The following is a 15204-nucleotide window of genomic DNA, read 5'->3' as shown; positions in this document are numbered from 1 at the left end:
ATAATAATATCTAATAATGTGTCAATACATGGGATAAAATCTACCCAAAAAATTGAGTGCAATCTGTTATCTTCCTTTTACAGACTAGATTCTATAGGTTTGTTTTTACAGGGTTTATGCTGTACACATTTTCCAGAGATAAAGAGTTGTGTGTAAAATGTATGTTTATGTTTATATACCAACATATCTTGCTTTACCTCGCATACTCCTGCTCTATCACCATCTTCCTTACCAACTTCACATCCTAACACAGTTGCAAGAAAATGTTTGTGATCCTTTAAAATGTCCCTGGATTACTGCATTACTTACAGCATGTGGTCTGATCTTCATCCAAGTCATAATTATAGACCAACCTTTTCCACCTAAACTGAGAACACACAAACACTTGTACACTGTTTAAACATTCATAGCTAACAACTTGCCCAGAGCTTAAATGGAGTCAGGGTTAATGACAGAGTCTGCTCTTCTTAAGCACGATATAAACCATGACCATGCGCTGACAAAACAAATTTCAGAGGACATGGTGAAGGAGGCATCACAGTTTGGGGCAGCTTTACCGCCTCAGGGTTTGGAGAGCTTTCAATCACTGAGGGATGATGAATTCAAAAATGCATTAAGAACTGTAGCAGGAGAATGTGAGGGTAGTGCTCTGTCACCTTCATGAATGTTGGATGAAGCAAGAAAACAACACACTAGACACACAAGTAAATGAACAACAGAAGAAAGACCATGTTTTAACCTGGTCTATTTAAATGGAATTCTTCCCTCTGATTGGACGAGACATCGGTCACTTAGGATAAACAGGAAGTCCAGCAGTATCTGCAGCAGTAGATTGTGTGTATTGGTGTGTGTATGAACACAGCTCTGCTCTTATAGCGCTCCTTACATCCTTTAATCTGGAATAGTTTGGTCTTCCGAACATTCCTGCGTTCTTCAGGTGTGTTTTTCGAGATCGCAAACTAATCTTTATTCCATTATACACTATCAGTATATCCAAATTCATGGCATATGAATGTCCTTCCTGAAAGTAGCGCTGAATGAACTCCATTTTCTTATAAAGATAAATATTTATGTTTGTTATTTTCTTAGATTTAAAGTCGCACTATTACAAAAAACGGTTTAAAGTGAAGGCAGAACTCCACACATGTACAAGAAATAAAGTTAGATATACAATTTCTTGTATATCCTGAGTGACAGATGTCTCGTCCAATCAGAGGTAAGAATCCCATTCGCAAAACTATACCTACCTTTTCCGCTTTGTCTGAATTCTCCTTGTGTTTTCTGATTTGTTATTTTGTTCTGCACTTCTCATGTCCATCTGCATGAGTCTTGGAATTCGTGACATAAAAAGGCAATGTTTGCTTCTTACCTGGACAGACGATCATATCAGGTGACATAGAGAGGATCCACATCTGTTTCATCCAGCAGTGTCCCACAAGGTCCTTTTTTGGTCTACATCAATACCTGCTCTGTTTTTAAGGCCATATCTTCACATGGTGTTTAATAACTTTAATACTGCGATGTTTATGACACTTAAGTCATTCTGTTTTTTTTCTGTTTTTGACTTCCCCTGGTTCTCCAAAAAGCTGATTAACAACCTTTTCTTGTGATTTTTCATTGTGCACTATCCTCCTTAACAGGAGTTTTAGACTGCTGAGGCTCTTATTACATGACCTAGTGAACTAGCATAAGGATTTCCACCCATTTGCCTAACAAGCTAAGATAAATTGCCTTCCATGAACCAAACCTTCATGAAAAGCATTAAATTATGCAGAAAGTATGGCCCAAGCTGAATAGGATTCAAATCATTTGGTTATGAAATTCTTGTTGATGGCTTGTGTAGTATTCCCAAGACTTAGAGATCTTATGACTTCTTAAATTTATAGCATATATCCCACATAGCAGATGGGTCTGGGCCAGGTCTGGGATTAAGCCGGCATTGCTGGCTGAGTTCTGGCATGGCAAGTGGTATGTCAACCAGATGTGGACCAGTTCTGGCAGTGATGGCACTGTTTATATGATGGCATGCCAGATGTGGCCCGGTTATGGTTTGGTTTATGTGGCCCAGGTCTGTCCATGCCAGATGTGGCCCAGTGTTGGCCCATGCGTCATTCTTTGTTGTATGTGGGCTGAGTGTAAGTGCATTGTGTGGGCCAGATCTGCTATCAAATTTAAAAAATAAAAATGATGGTGTCCTTCCTCATTTGCAAAATATTCTGCACCATGCCACAGTAATGTATAAATAAACACAGTGAATATGTCTGAATATGTATGTAACCCTGTGTTCACACTAGTAAGCCACATGTTGCTCGTGTCTCTTGTAGTTTGTCTCTTGTAGGTGTAGATCGATCGCTGCTGTTGTTGCGTGTGGGTGTGTTCCATCTGTCCAGTTTTTTTTTTCTGCTGCGAATGGCTAGTCGCCCAAAGGTAGCACATAATTTACCACAGTATACAACTGACTTTTGTTTAAAATGAATTTTATATAGTATTATAATATTTTATGGTAAAAAAAAACAATTGGCAAAACTTGTTGTTTGATGTTTCCAGGTTTTTACACCACGGTATTCCTAGAAGGAAGAAAATGTTGTATGACACGTACCATACGATTGATCCAAGGAATCCTTCGAGCCGACGCTTTGGATTTACCACATCCAGTTTACTGCATACAATTTAGGAACGTCTCTTGTGGCCCTGATGTTTTTGACACGTGCCGCAGTCGCGGGAAATCGCAGCTCTGTTTACTTAGGCGTTAAATGGCTGTCTGTCACTGGTGTGAACGCAGAACATTGATTAATACATACGGAGATTGTGTTGTGTGATTGAGCTGCTATCCATGTTGATATTCAGGCTATCGGAAGTTGTGTAGGTTGGAACTTCCTTCCTTCCTTCCTTTCATTTTTTAAAGCTCAGATTCTTCCTCACACAGCTTCCTAGTCTAAAAAACACACTCATGCATCCTGCCTCCTAAATAATTTAAGCACATTTCACAGTTCTCCCCTCCTGTGCTTTAAATGGGTTTATCAGTGTGTATTCAAAACTAAGATGTTAACATCCTAGCAGTATAGGTAATTAGGTGTGTTTTACAAAAAATGTATCTGCAGCTGCACACTTAAGAGAGGGGAAAAAACTGCTACAGGGTCATAGATATATCAAGGAAGGAACACACACACACACACACACAAACAGGTGTACACTTGCTCTGATAGCCATGGTGACATTTCATCTATTTTCCCCCTGGGCCTTGCTGACCCCTTGCGTCACTGTAACGACTTCTAGCCAAGCTTTTATCTGAGCTCTCTTCCGATCCTCATCCCTTTATCTTGAAGAAAAAGGTCAATGGCACAATTATTTAACCGTGAACAGGGGATATAGCATTTATAGCAAAAGTAAGAAAATAGCTTTTGAGCTAAGGTACAGCAAGGAGGCTATAGAAAGCAGACAGGGGATTAGTAAAAGCTTTAAGATGATTGTCTAGTTGTAGGATTTTAAACATACCTAGATATCAGGGGAACAGATGCTTCTTCTTCTGTAACAGTTATTGCTTATTCATCGTCCCACCTCACACTATTACTACGTTATTATAGTATTAAAATTATAATACGACACAAAAGTACTACGGTGTGTGGAAATATAGTTCATTAAGTTATGGGACCGTCTTCATTACAGTACAGAGATTTTTACTGGCCGTTATGAGAATAGACACTACACAGACTCCTTACAATTTTTCATCTAAAAGTTTGTTTTAATTTTTTTTTTGGCCTAATATTAATTGTAAAGTGCTTGCAATATTCCTCTTTATTATTTTATATCTAAAGCACTTGTGCCATGAGCCTTTAGGTCAGCAGGAATCAAGAGGTCTTTACTCAAGCCTTGTCAATCAGACGGCTGTCGGTCAATCTCAGACCTAATCTGTCCTAAAATCAGTGAGTAAAACTAAGCAGATTCAGAGCAGGTCAGCGGCTTCGCTTCTGGTCAGGCTAATTTCACATGTTTCCCAGTCATTTGGAAACACCATTATCTTTATCAGCACAAAACAGGCCAGAGAGAGCAGATTCACCACAGGAAACTTATTGAAGAAGGTGCAGAGAAAGATAAAGACATAAAGAAAGAGTGAAACGAACTGGACAGTAAATGGAAACCGGTTGGTGGATTCATTGAGCTCCTTACTTAATTGCTTCCTTAATCAATTTGGCTGGTTGTTGCTCACACGGTAGAGATGGCTGCTTTGGGGCCAGTTATTGACCCTCCTGTTAATATTGCATTTTCTTTGTTGTACAGATCCAAAGACTCAGTGGGGTATGAAAGAGTCAGCAAATGCAAAATACCCCAGCTTTTCAGCTCCTGATTACACTTGAGCCTGGTAGATTCACGTACACCAGGATTTTACGGGATTTTTTTTTTTTTTTTTTTTTTACATTTGTTTACAGACATTTCAGGAAATAGTTATCTGAAATATTTTTTAAATTTCTCTTCATTTCTCATGAGTATACATGCATTTGGGAAATTATCTGAGAAAGAGAAACACAACAGGACTGAAATAGTAAGGAACTAAAATTCCTTATAGCTCCTCATTGCTAATACATTCCATTAAATTACACGTAAATCTTTCTAACAATCTAATTTTCCTAATTTTCTACCTCTCCCTTTAGCCTCATTTTCAATTTCTGGAAGGAATCTCTGTGTACTGAAACCTTGCTCTATAGCAGTAACTGTCCCATATACACTACATGACCAAAATTATGTGGACAATTGACCATCAAGCATGTCAATTTCCCTTCACTGTGAGTGAAGGACCTCAGACGAGTTCCAGCACAAAGCACAGAGCTCCATGAAGACATGGTGTAGAGGTTAAGGTTGGAGTGGAAGAACTGGAGTGTCCTGCACAGAGCCTTGACTCTGACTCAACCCCACTGAACACCTTTGGGATGAAATGGAACACCGACTCCTCACCGAAGTCCTCCTTACTCTTACAACATCAGTGTCTGATCTCACAAATGCTCTTTTTTAAAACATAAATCTTATATAGGTTAACCTAAATCAGGGACGTCTTAAACTACTTGTTATTTTGCTTGGGTCCCCAGTTGCCCATGTGGTTAATCCTGCCCTGCTTGTGTCTGTGTTCTGCTTCGAAGTCTCATCCATTAAATTGTGCTTTTTGGGTCCTTGTTTCTGTGTGTTCCCTGGTTCTGTTTTGTTTTTGAATATGACTTCCTGGTTTTGATCTGTTTCTGTTTTTTCGGTGTACATATTCCTGTTACCTTACCTTACAGCATAAACACCACTAGGAGCATAGAATTTCCTTAACAATAGAAATAAAGTAACTCGTGTTGGTATAGGCGGGCAGCACCTAGTGACATTGTCAAGAATTATGGGTGCCTCCATAGGTACAAAATCCGGACCCAAATGCAGGGATGAAATGACAAACTGGGGATTTATTAAAAAAACTACAGAGTCATGGAAACAAAACATGCAGCAGAAACCAGGAGACAAAACCAGGTAACAAGAGACAAGGACTCAGCAAAAGACAAACAAGACATATATAGGGTGGGTAGTTAGTGGGACATAAGGAATAGGTGTGTAGAGGCGGGGAAAGGGAGAAAAGGGATATCGCCCTCTGTAGTTCTGGCAGGGAAATGTCCAGCAGTCCATGACAGACATATCTATCTGAGGATGTAGCTACTGTAGCACTAGGAAAGCAGTGATGGTCACTCAGTATGCCTCATGTTATCAACCTAACTTTCTTCAAATGTCCTATTTGAATCTTTCACCTCCACTCCTGCAACGATCCATCCCAGTGTACACCTCTAGTGTTTCTGTCTGTAAACTCAACGGAAAGCCCAGTTGCTGTGACTGTAATGTGTATTGTGGTGTCCAGAATTTTAGATTAGATTTAGACTTGAGTCTGAAATCACAGCTTTTGTCTCTCTCACACACACCACTCACGGTATCTTCATCTTCTGTTCTCCTCAGACACCTGCAGATATTCTTATTGTTTGTTTCTCATGTCCATCTCATTAACTTCTTCACATGCCCCAGTCTTTGATTTTACCCCCAGGATTTTCCGGAATTACTTTAGTCTTATCTTCAAACCTGAAAGATTTAGAAGCTTTCTGAATTCTGTCTCAAATCCTGTATACTTTTTTCCCCTCTTTTTTTTGTTTTGGTGGTCAGCTTGGCTCCATTTTATTTTCCTCTCTAAATCTGCTTCTGTGTCATGACACTGCTGAACACTGAGTGGCCTTCATCAGAGACTTGTGTTCTCAAAATCATGTTAATCACTACTGCAGCGCTGAAGAGAGTCAGGTTAAGTAGGTGCTCAAGGCTACAAATAGTACAACCCCCCCCCCCCCCACACACACACACATATCTCTCTCTCTCTCACACACACACACATCTCTCTCTCTCTCACACACACACACGTCTCTCTCTCTCTCTCTCTCTCTCTCTCTCTATCTCTGTCTCTCTCTCTCTCTCTCTCTATCTCTGTCTCTCTCTCTCTCTCTATCTCTGTCTCTCTCTCTCTGTCTCTCTCTCTCTGTCTTTCTCTCTCTGTCTCTATCTCTATCTGTCTTTCTCTCTCTCTCTCTCTCTCTCTCTCTCTCTCTCTCTCTCTCTCTCTCACACACACACACACACACACACACGTCTCTCTCTCTCTCTCTCTCTCTCTCTCTCGCTCTCTCTCTCTCTCTCTCTCTCTCACACACACACACACACACACACACACACACAGGGTTCCTAATTGTTATGTGAATAGTAATTTCCACAAAAAGCGTCAATATTTCATGCTCTTTTATTAAAGCACCAAATAATGCACTTCAATTAACAGCCACAGATCTTCTACCCACTAGAGACCTCCAGTTTCAAGCCTTTTTATGCTACACTCTTAACAATGAAATTAAATAAATCTGTGCAATAATTGTAAAAATAAATCTTTGCATCATATTCCATTATTCAGGGACATTTTCCTTTCGATTGGATCAGCTGGAATTCAGTGATTAACTCAACTCAGGAGAGTCGGAGCTCAGAATGATGATGTTTTTGACCTCCATTTGTTTGAGGTACAAACTGGGAAAAGTACAAAGGCAAAGAAAAAGTTTTATTTTTTAGCAACAAAGTAGCCGGCTAACTTTGATGAGTGATGATATAATATTATATTTATTTATTTATTTATTTATTTATTTATTTATTTATTTATTTATTTATTTATTTAACCGTTAACAGTTTCAAGCTTGAATAATCTTGTTTAATTTTCAAATAATTTGCTAACTTTATCCATTTACTTCTGGAAAGAAAGCCAGCAGAATAAGAAAAAAAAGATGTTCCTCGTGTGGTCATGTGCAGCTGACCGCAAAAAAACAATATATTAATCTAAAATATTATCAAATTAACAATAAAAGTGCATTCATTACATTTAGCTCCTGTCTTTACCCTCTGTTCTTCCCCACTCGTTCAACACATCCCTCAGAATCTGAAGAGGTTATATGTTAATTTTAAACATGAATATTACTGATAATTATTCAGATGAAGGTATACAGCAGTGGGTTCTCTAATTAAGACAAATGGTGTGCTGGCGGTGTTTCTGTGTTCCTGAATCAAACCAGATATTAAAGTAATGTGTCTCCTGATGGAACCTTTTGCCAGCATTCAACTGACAGCCAGCGACAGAGACATCACATATTACCAAAGTGAGAAAACAACAAAAACAAAACAGTAACATCATCTATTGTGCATGAGAGATAGTTGGAAATCTTTTTTTTGTTTTTAAAAACAAACAAACAAACAAACAAACAAACAAACAAACAAGCAAAAAAACCCAGCATCTCACACTGCAGAACTGAAAGAAAACGGATTTTATTTAAAGCTTGTTCATTTACTGATCTTCTTAATGTTATATCTGTTCAGTGATGAAAACCAGAAGGTTCCATTTGTAAGGAATATGTGTACTCAAGAATAAGATGCAAAGATGAATGGATAGATGGATGGATGGATGGATGGATGGATGGATGGATGGATGGATGGATGAATGGATGGATGGATGGATGGATGGATGAATGGATGGATGGATGGATAAGTTAATAGATTGATGGATGGTTGGAAGGATGGATTGAAGCATGGATGGATAAATGGATGGATGGATGGATTGAAGGATGGATGAATGAAAGGATGGATGGAAGGATAGATGAATAAATGGATGGATGGATGGATGGATGGATGGATGGATGGATGGATAGATGGATGGATTGAAGGATGGATGAATGAAAGGATGGATGGAAGGATAGATGAATAAATGGATGGATAAATGAATGGATGGATGGATGGATGGATGGATGGATGGATGGATGGATGGATGGATGGATGGATGGATGGATGGATGGATGAATGAATTGAAGGATGGATGTATGGATGTATGGATGGATGAATAATTTAATAGATGGATGGTTGGAAGGATGGATGGATGGATGGATGGATAGATGAAATGATGAATGGATAAATGGATTAAAGGATGGATGGATGGATGGATGGATGGATGAATGAATTGAAGGATGGATGTATGGATGTATGGATGGATGAATAATTTAATAGATGGATGGTTGGAAGGATGGATGGATGGATGGATGGATGAAATGATGAATGGATAAATGGATTAAAGGATGGATGGATGGATGGATGGAAGGATGAATATGTGAAATGTGAAGCAGAGAGCCAAAAAGACAAAATGCTGATTTGTAAACAAATGACAGAAGACACTCAGAATCTAAACTGGAAATGCTAGTAAACCTCCAGTGAATGAAAAAAACCTCAGGGAAGGTAATTAAGCATTAGCCCAGGATGCAGATTAATGTTAGATGAATGATAATGGATTATCTGGATATTCAGTTTTCCCGTATCAGAACCTACTTGTGAATTAATCTCAGCTCACTTGAGAATGCAAAAAAAAAAAGAGTCTAGATTTGCTAATGTCTTCTGCTGCCAAGCAACAGGCTGGGAAACAAAAGGCATGTGAGCATCTTGGCATCAGTTAAAATGTGGCTCTAAGTTTCTAAACATTGGTGGCAGCGTAGAAATCCTGCTAATACACACATTTTTCTTACATTCAACTTATTAATACAGTTAATGAATGTTATAACTGACCTCTATATCTAAACCTATGCTAACATAAAGGAGCAAAAGGAAACACTTCGGCTCTTTTAGTTTTTAAACAAAAGCTGCCTAAAAAGTGGTTTTCCTCATTGGGGACCAGCCAAATGTTCTTATCAGGTCACTGTGGACATTTGGTCTGCGCTGAGATATAAAAAACTTTTTTATTTTTAACAGAGAATGTGCGAACAATGATTTATACCACAGTGTTTTAAGTACCAACTTTTAATAATTTTTGGTTATAAAAGTAGCCCTGATAATACAATACTTACAACTATAACATAAATGATTAATATTATTGTAAGGGTCTGACTGGTCCCACTGTCTCTCAGGGTCAGTAGGTAGGTATACTTCAAGACTCTGAGCCGTTCTGGCACCGAGGTGGTGGAATGAACTAGATCTCTGAACAGCCGAGTCACTGGCTGTCTTCATATGACAAATGAAGACCTACCTCTTCCTGAAACACTTGCTTTTAGCTTTTATTATCCCTGTTTCCATCCATCCATTTTCTATACCCGCTTTATTCCTAATCAGGGTCACAGGGATCTGCTGGAGCCTATCCCAGCACACATTGGGTGAAAGGCAGGGGTACACCCTGGACAGGTCACCAGTCCATCACAGGGTCACTCATACAGACAGACAACCACACACACACTCACACTTACTCCTATGGGCAATTTAGAATCACCAATCAATCTAATGTACATGTTTTTGGAGTAATCCCACACAGGCATGGGGAGAAATATTATCCCTGTTTGTTTTATTTATTTATTTTTTTTTAAAAAGTGCTATATTTCCTACCAACACAGTTTTTATGCTGATGGTATCTGTGACCTACTGAACCAGTATTGATGTATTCACTGATAGAGACTTTAAAATCACTATTGGACATCACTCTGGATAATTAGAGCGTCTGCCAAATGCCAGAAATGTAAATGTAAATATATATATATTAATATGCTCAATTTAATATGTTCAAAAAACAACAAAGAAAAAACACAAGTTTTCTGTTAGGGGTTTCTGTTATAGCAGCTATAAACACTCATCCTTCCATCTCCACTCCTTTTCCCTTTCTCTAAAAGTTAATGAGACTAAAATGCACAGCTTGCAGTGTTACAGAGAAACTGTAAGTCGTCTATACTGAAGACTCAAATCTCATATTATTAAATGTTACTTATTAAGTGCAATGTGTTGTTCATTAATAAATTAAAAATCACAACTGATGGTAATCATTGAATGTCTCCAACAAACTAAAAAAATGTTTATGTTTATCTGTGCACTATATTATTTATTTATTTATTTATTCGTTCGTTTATTTATGTATTTATTTATTTATTTATTTATTATTATTATTATTATTATTATTATTATTATTATTATTATTATTATTATTATTATTTTATCAGAACTCTTAGCACTACTACTTCCCATTTTCTTGCCATCTGCTTGAGTTTATTGTACAGCTGAGTGAAGAGATTTATGCTTCAGTGTGTATTTTCATTTCCATGTAATTCACTATATAATAACTGTATGTTATGTGATAGAGTAAAGATCTGTGCTAGAGCTAGAATATTGTTAACCCTGTCATGTCTGCTCCACATGGCCCTTCACCTGACCAGACATGATCTTACCTAGCTTAATTAAAACTGCTAAATGTGTAACGGGTTTAAAGTCGTACTGATCTGTAAATATCATCGGGGTTCGTTTGTATTACAAAAGGTAGCTGTGGATTTTCTGGCTAGTGGTTCATGTGTTATTTTATTCCTGACTGTCACCTAGCAGCTGTTATCACTGATCTTTGTGATCTTCTGGATCTCCTCCTTTTATTTAGACTGCTGTGCAAGTTCATGTCTCTCAGCAGAGAGACATCCTGGGTAGTGAATAAGTACTGATGAGGAAGTGGAACAGGACATGGCTAGGTGCAAATGGCTTTCAATACAATGTGATGAATTGATGGACTCAATTAAGCGACACTGCCCATTTCAGACAGTGCTTTTTTTGGACTAAATAGTAGTTTTTTTATATTTGCTTCTTCTGAAAGCCTCTAGCAGATTCATTGATCTACAATATTTCCAAGACCTACTTTGTGGGAGGAAACATATCCATTAAAAAGCTGGTAGACAAAACAACAGATGGAGCATCAGCTATGATGGGGCAGGACACAGGAATTATTGTGTATTGCAAGGCAACTTGGTATTGAGGAATCGTCTGTTGAATATGATGATAATGATGATGATGTTCTCGAAACTGCAATCAGATACCACTTTCTTTTCTAGAGTAATGAGATCAGGGACTTCCTGGAATCACAAAATAAAAATAAAAGCCTATCGTCCAATGCTGTTTGACTGACAGATTCTACATTCTGATGAACGGAGAAACTCAATCACCTGAAGGGACCATTAGAAAGCAAAGACAAGACCATAGGTGACCTGATAAAAAAAAAAAAAAAAAAACTACAGCATGTGAAAAATCAAAGACTGCAGCACTTTTCTTCAGCTGAAATGCTATTGGCAAAGCATGCAGTGGCAGCTGGTTTTGTATGTACAGACGTGTTATGACTTCCTGTATAAACTTGGACAGGAGTTTGAAGACAGATTGAATGAGCTTAAGCCTTGTGTTGCATTCATTGCCAATCCCTTCATGAAGGTTGATGTGAGTGAGAGTGCAGAGCAGATGGCTGAACTGTTCAGTGTCAGTACTGTAGAGTTAGAGATGGAGATAATAAATCTCCAAGATGATATCCAGCTAAAATCCAAACAGCACTCACAACATTTACAGAGCTTAGGAGTCTGAGAAAACTACAGGAACAGTCACTATCCCATCCTGAAAGTATCTGCTTTGTTTGGCTTTACAATACATACCTTTGTGAAGCAGCTTTTTCTGATAGGAATGTAATAAAATCTATATTCAGGTGAACCGAATGTACTTTAGAATAAAGTCGAAAATCACAAGGGACCAAACATAGTTATATAATATTTGATACATAGAATTGGCTATATTGGCCTGGTGTCTGAGCTTCGATGGTGATTGTTTTAATCGAATATATGAATAAATGTACATAAAATTTGTCATGAGGAACTTTCAGGTTAGCCTCCAACTAGGTTGTGACAGCATTAGATCTTCAGATCGTCGGTCAGTCCACAAGACTCTCCTGACTTTTGTGTATAAGTCTGAGTTTCTTGTTAGCATGACATCTCAAAACCAAGCTGTTGAATTTATATGAAATGATCACCGTAACCAGCAGATGAACTGATTATTTATATAACTGGTTCAAACAGGGTCAAGGTCATGGTCAGATGTCTACATTAGTTTTTCTTGAGTTGATTCCTTCCAGTTTGAAGTACATTTTAAAGACATTTAGGGACATACAACTGAGTGACATTTAGGACTAGACTTGCTTGTGACAAAGACATCCCCAATGATGCCATTTACATTGAGTTCTGCTTCTTTTTTTCTTCTAATATTACACCAAAAATTAAAACATAACAGGACAGGAGAATAAAGTATACACCAGTGATCAATTTAAAGGGGTTAAATAATTTTCAACCGAAATACCAGATATAACTTTATTATACTGGACTCCTGTGTTATCTAGTAGTAGTAATAGTAGTAGTAGTTAGCTTTATTTGTCACATATACATTACAGCACAGTGAGATTTGTTCTTTGCATATCCCATCCTTGGAGGATTGAGGTCAGCACAGGGTCAGCCATAATGTAGTGGACCATCAGGGTTGAGGGGAAGCTTGCTCGGGGGCCCAAGGGTGGCAGCTTGGCGGTGCTGGGGCTTAAACCAGATCAACAACCTAGAGCCTTAACCACTTGAGCTACCACTGTCCCTTTTAATCTTAGTAATGGGTCTACTGCTTTTCCTTACTGGGTTTAGTTACCCCCTTTTTCTGACTGTGGTTACATGCTGGTAAGGTTTTACCATACATACTGTGTTATTGTTACTTACCTGTCTTATTTACTATTCCCTATTACTAATGAATGCTTTACAATCTCATTAGATTAATGGTCTCTTTAGGTTCTTTGTTTTGTTTTTGTTGTTTTCTTTACTTTCTAATTCAGTATTGGTCCATTAGCCACTGTGTTGCCTGCTAAGACTAGTAATTAACTCCTTTTTGTTTTCTCTTGTTCTTGGCACTGGTATTCATGAGACTGTGAAGCCTAATAGACTCTATACTTACTTAAGCCACAGTGGCTATTCCAGTTTGTTTTATATGCCTGAATGGTGTAGGTCTATTAACTGTTTATAGATGATCATTAGATTCAGGTAGTTAAGTATGTTTTTAAATGTTTTCTTTTTTCTGAAATATTTTCCGTAGGATCAGGTGGTGGCAGATTCAAGACTGGGGAATTTGGATACTTTCACTGTTTCTCTCTTAAAACAAGATGAACACTGCCTGATTCTTTCAGCTCTTGGGACAGCTGGTAGCACATCATATCATTTTGATTTTCTAAAACATTTATAGATTTGTTTGTTTGTTTTATTTTGTTTCTTTGTGCTAATGGAGTCATTAAAATAGTCTGTAGGTGGTGTAGACATGCCTAATGATAACATGACCATCGTGGGTCCATTCGGCCACATTTTCTTGTGTCAGATTTCCACATTATCATTTAGAAATGTAGAGATTTTGACTGTTCACCCTGGACAAGTAGATTACAAATATATAATAAATTACATTAGATTACATATATACATAAACACCAGAATAAACTATAAATGACTATAAATGGGATTAATTACACTCTCATCCTCCTGAAGTAAAAGAACTCCTAGTCCAACTCCAGTTGCATTAACTTCTAGCTCAGAAAGCTTGATTAACTAGATGCATACTTAACCGAATTACTTGAAAGCTGTTAAAAGCAATTTGACAATCATGGATAACAGAAACTGAGGAACTGAGGAACAAAAATTAAAGGAGATGTCATAAACTCATCAGCATCAAGTGGTCAAGGCTCTGGGGTGTTGATCAGAAGATCGGGGTTCAAGGTGCAGCACTGCCAAGCTGCCACCATTGGGCCCTTATCCAGGGTCATTGCATCATGGCTGACCCTGCGCTCTGACCCCAACCACCAAGGATGAGATATGTGAAGAATGATTTTCACTGTGCAGTAGTGTATATATGACAAATAAAGGCTACTCAATCTTAATATCTCTTAAGATGCCAGACCTAGCCACTTGGTGAACCTGATAAAGCAGTCAAAAAGAGTCATGAGAGACATCAGAGATATGAAAGTATCTGAACGTGTGAATAACCAGTATTTCACCAGGACTAATTTTAGATGCTAGCTCTACCACTGTGAGTGCCTTCCATGGGAACCTTCCTCTGGGCACATGTTTTGCCTATAGCCTGCCATTTCATCAGTGCCAGTTTGTAAGTGGTGATGGGTGTTGGAGTCATGTCACTGAATGAGCATGAGAACACATAAAGGGTTTGCACAGTAGCCTTGAGCTCTAAGAATAGTCTTGACATTGGAGAATTTTTGGCTGGGCAGGTGACTGGCCTTTCGGGGGCATCTGTGAAATATTTGGCAGACCTGACATTGGTACCTACATGGGAATTCTGGGAATAGTAAATGACTGCTTTTAGAAGTCACACATTGAAACTTGAGGAGTAGGGACTCTTTCGTATGTCTTATCTTTTTATTTTTCTCCTCTTAAGGTTTCTTCCTCATATCGTCTCAGGAAGTTTTCCTTGCCACCTCCGGCTTGCTCGTTAGTCATGGATTTAGAAAGTATAATTTATATCCTGTGTTTATTTATTTCTGTAAAGCTGCTTTGTGACAATGTCCATTGGTTAAAGATCTATAACATTTCATCAAATAACATTTCATCAAATAACATTTCTATAGAATTTGTTTTTGACCGCATGTGAAGGATTTTTTCATCTGATGGGTTTTGTTCAGTTTCTGTGCTTAAATGACTGTTATTAAGGGATGACATTGCTTCTGTCAACTCAGTCACAACTTGTGTTTTTCATTATCATAGCTACTATTTTTTTTTTTTTTAATTATTATTATTTTGTACTTGCATTTCTCTAATTGGATCAGTTATAGAC

The sequence above is a fragment of the Hemibagrus wyckioides genome, linkage group LG12, assembly GCF_019097595.1.
Source record: "Hemibagrus wyckioides isolate EC202008001 linkage group LG12, SWU_Hwy_1.0, whole genome shotgun sequence".
NCBI classification, from domain to species: Eukaryota; Metazoa; Chordata; class Actinopteri; order Siluriformes; family Bagridae; genus Hemibagrus; species Hemibagrus wyckioides.
The sequence above is the reverse complement of the archived record's forward strand: the minus strand, read 5'-3'. Positions refer to the sequence as shown.